General features: G+C 45.5%; 1 pseudogene; it reads right to left on the reverse strand.

The window, feature by feature from the left end:
* Window positions 1-1457: 1457 nt before the first annotated feature.
* LOC139046608 (mitochondrial ornithine transporter 1-like) lies at window positions 1458-9069 on the reverse strand (annotated as a pseudogene).
* Between the last annotated feature and the right edge of the window lie 250 nt (window positions 9070-9319).

Raw genomic sequence — 9319 nt, forward strand, 5'->3', positions numbered from 1 at the left:
AACAGTTCTAGTTTGGCTTTATTTAAATTATCCTTGAGTGATTTTCCTTTTATTGGCAAGGCTCTCAACAGTCTAGACCAAGTTGAATTTATCAAGAAGTGAGAGGTAGCAACTGATAAGAACCGGTGCCTGTGCTAAAACAGTGTACTCATTCCTGAAAACCTTGTGCTCGGCAAAAAGCACACTAAAAAAAAAAAAAAAGTTCGTGGGGAAAAAATAGGGTTTGGGACGGACCACTCCAACTAAGCAACTTTGTAACCGGCATGCTAACCACTCACCACCCAGGTTGGCAGCTCAGACTATCTGGCAGTTGCCATCGTAGGTATCTTTTTTAAAGGGGACCTAGAGCCGTACTTTAGAGAAGGGCTGGTGGGTGGCAGAGCGGCACAGATGGGAGTAGAGCTCTGAGCCGCTGGGCATCATGGTGGCACAGAAAGCCGTGCAATCCTGGCAGGCTGCCTGGTTATGGTGCTCTTTTTTCCTCTCAAAATAGCCCACAAAGGGTCCCAGCTACCGGTGCAGCAGCGTAGCTGAAGGCTGTCTGCTTTTCTGACAGAAGTTGTCATTTTACTCCCCTAATTGGGCTTCCCTTGGAGGAAGAGTTATTGGAGGAACATGCTTTCAAGTTCCTTCCACGTTATGACTACTTTATTCCCTGTATTTGTGTGACAGAAACGTGTTGTGGCAGAATACGTTGTACGGTTTCCTTTAAAATTCCTGGAGCAACAACCCACGGAGGGCAGAGGTGGCGGCGGGCTTAGGGGAATGGGGAAAAACTGCGATCTCACTCTTCAACCGAGCCAGTCACCTTTCTCAATACTGCCAACAACAAGGGAAGGAAAGCGCAGTTTTTAAGAACCTTGCTTTTAGAAATAAAGGGGACTACAGTTGGGGTTTCTCTCCCCTAATCCTCCAAAATGCATCAAGATTTCTGGCAATTCTGAGTCACCACACTCCCCTGCTTTTGCTCACCTAACAAGAACTGGTTTAGGGCCTCTTGGGTATTGCTTTCTTCAAACCCACTGTGAAGCGTTCTTTGACCAATGCAAGAAACTTCCATCATAATACATCAGAATAATACTGGTTTTCTTAAACAGAATTTACTAATCTGAAATAGAATTATCCAAAACTTAATAGCAAGAAGTTTAACTATTTTAAAAAATAGAATGGCATCCTGCCAAGTCAGTCCCGTCCCATCCACAGCCTGGTGCAGGGGGAGTGATTCCAGAGAGCCAAGATTCATACCGCCAGTGTATGTAAAAAGTGTGTATTTTGGTCCATTTACCTACAGTGAAATAATTTTACATCAGGAATCTTGCTGACAAAAACCAATGCTTGTTGCAAGAAAACCACCACCTCGGAATATTACTAAACATGCCTCAAACATCACTGTCACTTAGTTCTTTGCATGGATATAAAGTACTTAAACAAAACAACTCATCATATGCTCAAATATTAGGTAAATAATTTAATGATGATAGAACAATAGAATTTCTTTAAACACAATATTTCAAGTTACTATATTTTTGTCTGGAGTACAAATCTGAAATGGTACAAATTGTACCCAAATACTGAACCATGAATTAAGCAAACAGAATGAAAAAAAAAATTCTCCTGACTTTGGTTTCCATTCCTTACTCCAACTCACTCTTCCTTGCCTCAGACGGCTTCTACTGCAGACACTTAGTTCAATCCTTAAAGGACAACATGAGAGGGTCTGCTGCCAACAGGGCTAACCCCCAGACGACCCACAGGCGCCGGGCAGGGGGACCACAGACTCTGAAGCACTTCACTTCCTGCTGGAAGCCAGTCCCATTTTCTACTTCGCGTCAAGCCAAGACTGCTGAGATGAGGCACCCCTCAGTAGCTACTGACCATTTAAGTACGGAGAGAAAAGCAAGGTAGAAAAATTATTTACATTCTGCCAACAGGGACAGACACACCTGGTATGGACTACTATTAACATTGTCAGGCTGCCTGCTTTCAGTCTCACAGGCTGCTTAAGAACACTTTTTACTGCGAGAGCCCTTGCTGGTCTTGGAGTGGCATGGAATGAGGCGGCTTGCTTTAGTGGTGCCGAGGAGGACTCTCTTACACCAGGTGGCCAAGGAGCAGCTGCCCATCCCCAAGTCTGGGGATCGGATGAACTGGGGTTTTTGTTGTGGTTAGTACACATACATGGCAGAGTTTAACAAAACGACTTTTCCTGTTTCCTTGCTTTATAAAGTCACACCCCCACATGGTCATCATTAAAATTCACTGACTGCCAGTACCAAATGTGAAAGGCTCCGAAACTGTAAAAGCAAGGCAAGCAGTATGGATCCTGAGACATGTTAGAATGGGTCAGCCCAGACATTACTCACAGTGGAGTGCAAACACTACACTGTGTCTAGTTCTGTCCGAGATGGGAGGACTCCACCCATGAGCCCCATCACTCAGTCACCAGACAGGGAACGAGGGCTTCTCTTGGCTTTGGTGCTCTGCTCCCTGGATGGGTTTCCAATTGGTGCAGGTAATGAGTGAGAGGCTCAAAGTAGATCAACAGCCCATAGATGGTTCAACACAATACTCTGGAATCCCACCCAGACCAGGAGCAAGACAGAAGCTAAGGGCTGTTGTCAGCCACAAGCTGACTTCACAAAGCACAGCAGCACAGCCCCCTCCCTTCAGCCCCTTCCTCAACCTAAAGCCCAGCAGACAGGAAGCTCTTTGGGAGAGGAGAAGGGAAGTTGGCACAGGGGAGGGCGTGCTGTTGCCCGAAGGCCTGATGCTCTAGGCCAAACCCAACAAGACATCAGAGTGTAGAATATGATTCCACCTAGAAAATGAATGGCACTATTTTAACAGTAGAGCATCCTGGGAAAATCCAGGATGCCTACTCTGAAACTTAAATCAAGAACATGGAAGCCACACCAGTATGCAGGTATGGTCTCCTCTTTAAAACACAGATGGATATTTTAGTTTTCAAGCACCACAGGAAAACTTTTTAAAAACTTTAACCACTTAGTATAGTATAGGTGTTAAGCAGATTTTAAAAGAGACCCTACATATAGGATGGCTTAAGCCATCACTTATAACCATCTTTATGAAACGTGGTTTACGCCTCTAGGTTTTCCTGGTGAGATTTGAGATCAAACATGGAACAAAGTGTGCTTCACTCACAACACATAGCCATCCAGACTGCATGTACACACATACAGGGTTACGCAAAAGCCCTGATATAACTATATTTAGCCTTTCAGATTCGGTACAGACGGCCAGCAGCTCGCCCTGAAAGTCCCACCAAGGACAAGAGCAGTAACTTTTCTATTTCAATACAATTATGAGCAGAAATTACATGATGCAAAATAGAAGTCCTTCCATAAAGCTGAAGATTTAAAGCAGAAGAAGAGAAGACAAAAACAAATTTCCCACAAAATCAAAATAATTCCACATTGGTCTTGTACTCCATGAAACCCTGAGATGAACTGCAGTCCTCAAACGCCTATTTGGATCTAGGTTCGCCAGAATACGTCAGTAAGCTTCAAACTGGCTCATCATCAACTTTCTGCTGTATTCATAGGCCAAAAATAGTGCCCCGTTGGCAGGGAACGCTCGGATCATAGTAGGTTTCAGTCCAGAATACAAGGCCATTATTCCTAGAAGATAAAAGGTGATGGAAGACTGAGACTCCCCTCCTTGGAGCCACCCCACAAAGCTGCAAAGCATAGATATTTTTACACTTAGAAATCCAGCCAATAGCACTAAAAACCAACGAGTGATGGAAAGACTTATTTCCGGGTTTCCCTGGACTGACGGAAACAAATCAACTAACAGAAACAGGACAAGTGTCAGGTCTCCCAGCAAAGCTGGTTGATGCTTAGGTAACATATAGCAATTCCACACCTGGTTAACTTCTGGTAAATGGATTGGGTAGAGCTGAGGCCTCACGTGGGCAGACAGAAGGCAACCACAGAGCCACAGGAGGCAGCAGCCTTGCAGCTTCTCCTGGGGGGTGAGGGCCACGAGGCATTGGGCCAGCAGAAAGAGCACCGGCACTGAAGTCAGAGACCTGTTTCTAGCATCAACACCAGCGTTGAAGTCAGAGACCTGTTTCTAGCATTAGCACTGCCCAAGGTAGTTATGAAGAACTAGTTAGATAATTGAGGTGTGAGTACTTTGTAAAACCATAAAGTGTTACACAAATTCAAAGAGGGGTTACTATCAGTAATGTACAAGATGTCTGCACTCTATTTGGGATACAAACGAAACAATTTCTGCATATTGTTATGGTGCTTTTTTTTTCTTTCTCTGCTTTATTTCCCCAAACCCCCCCTGTACATAGTTGTATATCTTAGTTGCAGGTCCTTCTAGTTGTGGGATGTGGGACGCCACCTCAACATGGCTTGACGAGCGGTGACATGTCCGCACCCAGGATCCGAACCCTGGGCCGCCACAGCGGAATGCGTGAACTTAATCACTCGGCCACGGAGCTGGCTCCTGCTCTCTCTCTTAAAATCAAGACAGGGACATTCACATCCCAAGGTTTAAGACGTACAGTGGATGCTGGAAGGACAGAACTTTACTCACTAGTTGCATAAAACTGGCTTTAAACAAACATTAACTGGGAAATCTTTATCCTCCTGCTTAACTCTAAAAATTGATAGCAAATTACCTTCAGAAGTTGCTCAGTGCATTTCTAATTCCAGAAGTCTTAGCATTAAGGATGTTGTACATTCTTTTAAATCCCTTCGTGGTTCTTAGAGATCATTTTCTGATAATACATTATGTAAAACAAGTGGTGCTAACTTCAAAACACCTATTCCCTTAGACAAAGCCCCTAGTTAACAATTCCCTCCAGGCTATTGAGAACAAAGAATCCTGACAGGTACCCGGGCCAGGGGTTAGGAATAAGAACTTTAAATTTTCTTGAGAGTAATGAAACTAACTAAACTAACTAACTAACTAAACTAAAGACAGGGGGTTGGAAACAGAAATCCACAAATGTGGATTAATATACAGTACTAGAAAAGGGATATGCGGCGGGGGAAGAAAGCAATTACACACCTGACCACCTCAATGAGACTAGCACCGAAATGACCAGCCCCTCTAAACATACCTCCTGTTTCTGCCATTACCAGACTCACCTTCATTTCTCACAACAGTTATAAAGGTTCCAAGAAATCCTGCCTGTTTCCCCGACATGGAAAGAACTTGAATTCTGGATTTTATACAATCCACTGGGTATACAGCAAGCCAGAGGCAGATTCCACCAATGCCACCACTTAACATCAAAGGGACAGGGCCTAGAGAAGAAAATTAGCAAACAGTATTTTGTCTCAAGGGCAGCTGATGTGATATTTCCAGAGGCCAATGGCAGTGGCCCGAGGTAGGTACAAACAAAAACGCTGCAAACACAATTCCCTGAGGAGACTGTCGAAGCTCTAAGAGCATAAGGTTCCGGTTGGTGGCCTGCGTCTACCCCTCATCATGCCAGGACGAGAAGCCCGAGTGAGGGTCATGTTGAGGCTGATCACTGTGGCACTGTGGCCATCCTGTGCCATCCTTGGAGGGCTGGCCCCTAGAATCAGCAGGCCCCCAGCAGCATGGCAACGCCTTACAGGAGGAATGAGAATAGAGGCCACTGAAATGCAGGGTGAGGCATTTATCAGCCTTCTCTTAACTATCTTAATGCCCCACAGCCCTGATTCTTCCTTTACCATGAAAAACCAACGTTGTCTTATTAAACAAGACAGTTAAGCCTGGGAGCTTGACCAACCCCAGAATAAGTCCACCAACCATGAAGGGAGGTGTTCAAGAAAAAAGTTATCACCCATGTGATTCAAACATTGATATGGTTGTATCCAGCAGCTAAACAGAACAAACTAGAAAGAACTACACTTTTCACTGCTCTCAAAACACTATCAAGACTTATTACCAAGTTCTAAGTTTATTGCAAGCTGACTTATAGGTAATTTCCCACAGGGAAAGTAATTTCTATATTTCTTCTTCCCGAAAATAGATCCAGAAGAAATTCACAAATGTTATTCTAGGGAAGAAGTTCGGGATGTGCTGCTCCAGCCCCTGTCCTGAGGAAATTATGAAGCCCAGAAGAAGATGCTAGAAATCATTCGGCCCTGTTACTTTCTGTGATTTAGAATCTCCCCAGTGCCAGGTGGATCCCCTACAAGGCGGCGCAGAGTGCACAGAATCCGCAGCAACCATAGAGTCGGGAAGCGGACACCATCAACCCACCCGCCGTCCACGCAAATACATTTACCTAGTTCATCTTTTGATCTCCCAGATGCAAAAAACGATCAGCTCAGTTCATAGCCACCAAAGAAGAAGAAATAGCCCGGTACTTCTCGAAGTAAAGTGCTCGAGAGTCCATGGTAGAAACCCAAGGGGCCATCCTTCCTAAGGATACTCTTCACGACAGACCAAACTGTACTGGGAGGAGACACAGAGAGACAGTTACAGCAGGCGAAGCAGCTGAATCTGTAAACAGAGAACCAGAATTCTAAAAGGCCGCTGTGGGAAGGAAATCTCAGGGAAGCTCAGATACAGCTATTTTATAACAACCTTTGTCACCTGAACTACTCCAGGGTAAAGAAATCTCATTAAAATGGATGCACACATTTCTAGAAGGCATATTATCAAAGATGTAAAAAAGCTAACATCCAATTTTTCAATACGGAACAAGTGAAATTACAATAAGGAGTTGTCCAAACTCAGCAAGAATAAAACGGTATCCTATTTGCCCAGTCCCTTACCTCCCTCGATTTCTATCTCCCCAACCTTTCTTTTGATCTGCTATGTTCTGAGAAAATTGGTTCAGGTGTTTAGGGTTTGTCTTATTCTGTGTCAGTGCAGGGAAACGAGCAAGTAACATTAAACATTACTTTAAGGCAAGACAAAAGAAATTCTAAGAATGGAGCTACAGCTCCTGTAAGGCAAGAAGCACCAGGACTTAGTTCTTAGAGAGGTAGGGGTGCAAGGCTTTCTAATTAAGCAGATCCGAGTCCTGCAGCAGCCGGAACACAGCACCCCGTCCATCTAGACTCCTCTTCCCGAGTACGTGCGCCGTGGCAGGAAGAGCGCAGAACCCGCACACTCAGCAGCCTGGCGGACCCCTCACTCCTCACTTTGTTCTCAGAGAGCAGGTGACTCAGTTTGGACCAATGAAGGACCAAGCCCAGAGGTAATAAAGGCCACCTGCTTTTGATGATTATCTTCCTTCCTCGGACTTCAGAAGGCTTCATCGGGTATTATCCATCAGCCAGGTCCTTCCTGCAACGCTGCTCTCATCCTCGGATGTGAACGTAACAAAGTAACCCAACTCGACACGGCCAGCCTACCTTCCCATCCAAGTCTTAACCCCAAGCTACTCTACACCCCTGCGTGGCCACTGCTATGCCCAAAATACAGTCAGCCAGTACTTACTTTCACGCAAGCTGTCCATCTGCCTAAGTCCTTTGGACCTAACCATTTTCCTTAAAAATACCTTAAACCACTTCAAGGGGCATGAGGGCAACTTTCTGGGGGCTATTAACGTCCTACTTCTTGGGCACTGGTTACAAAGGCATGTTCATTTCACACTTACGATTTCTGTGTGTGTTCGCGTTACTGTGTACACATACTATCTCAATAAAAAGTCTTAAAGACTCACAGTTTTGGACTCTGGGCTATGAATAATAGATTCAAATTGGTTGCAAAGAATCCCAAGGGTGCAGGAAATTGGGCTCTATTACAAACCCCAGCCTCGCTGCTGCAAGGGGACTGGTAACTCTGAAAATGGTCAATTTATCTACCAATTTTCCCCAGTGGATTGACAGGGTCTGAGTTAACCACAGCAATATTCACCCCCAGAACTGCAGTCAGCCAGATGTGAAGATAAATAAGCAAGTTTTGAGATTAATCAGGATAATAAATTGCTTTACAATTCAAATAAATCATATTACGTGACATATACACCTTCACAGGGTAACTAGGATCTTTCAAGACTGAGCTGGAGAGGAATTTGATCTGAAGGGCAGCTATGCTCACAACGGTCCTGCTCAGTGTTCCCAGAACTGGCGCCCTTTGCAGGTCCGCTTGAAGGATTAGGGAGGGGCGTAAAGAAAGTTACCGCGGGGATCTGAGGTGATCAGCCTGAACATCTACGTGAAACCTGGGAAAGGGCATCAAATATTCATCTCAGAACCAAAGCGGCCCTTATGAAGGCTCAGTTCTCACACACAGTTCCAAAGCTGTCTGCCATGTGCCTCCGAAAACAGCTGGGGATCATGCCTTATGCCCTCAACCGGTCAAAAGGGGTAGAAGCTCCTGGCTTCATCACTTCTGGGGTATTAAACACCTGTCTATGATGTTCTGTGGCCTGGGGGGTGGGTCCGACCACCACAAATAGTCCGTTCAGAAAATTATTCTGATTGGTAGAAGTTCTAGAAACAGTATTTTGGATTAGACACATCTGTTTCTATATCTGTCACTTAATTTTAGTACAATATATTTTTTAAAATACTCAATACATGCTCGAGACCTAATGTTTGTGCCCAAGCGGTGCTTACTTCTGGCTTTTGGCTATCTTCCCCGACATCTGCGTTTCGTACATGGTCTGTAGCCGGCACTTCACAAGCTCAGTGGGGCAGAGCACCAGGGCAGCAAACGCGGAGGCGAAGGAACCGGCAGCCGCATTATGCAGGTCACTGAAAGGACACAGCACAGGAGACCAGTTACCTGTCCAGCCGTTCATTCATGCAGCACTCACTGCGCTGAAACTCAGTGGTAAAGGAGAGGGCAGATGAAGGGAGAGAAACACTTCCTGAGCGCCCACCAGGAACGTGCACGTGCTGTTTCATTGAAGGATCTGCAACTCGGTGAGGCGAACAGCAAGACCCCAACTGCCACACGGAGAAAACGACACTTAGACATGATACATGTTGTGCCCAAAGTCACACAGCTGCTAAGTGGCAATGATAGGATTCGAACCCAGGTCTGCCTGACTGCAGGATCCATGCTCCTTTATCAGTCACAACGCTACGGACTGAATGTTGGGCCCCCCACCCCAGATTCCTTTGTTGAACCCTTTAACCCCAATGTGATGGCATTTTGCGGGCGGGGAGGGTCCTGTAGGAGGTAATTAGGTTTAGATGAGGTCACGAGGGTGGAGTCCTCATGAAGGGATTAGCGCCCTTATAAGAGACCAGAGAGCTAGGCTGTGCTCGCTCTCTGCCATGTGAGGACACAGCAAAGTGGTCCCTCTGCAAAACAGGAAGAGGGCCCTCCCCAGACATGGAACCAGCTAGCACCTTGATCCTGGACTTCCCAGCGTCTAGAAGTA

The sequence above is a fragment of the Equus asinus genome, chromosome 11 (genome assembly GCF_041296235.1).
Source record: "Equus asinus isolate D_3611 breed Donkey chromosome 11, EquAss-T2T_v2, whole genome shotgun sequence".
In the NCBI taxonomy this organism is placed as follows: domain Eukaryota; kingdom Metazoa; phylum Chordata; class Mammalia; order Perissodactyla; family Equidae; genus Equus; species Equus asinus.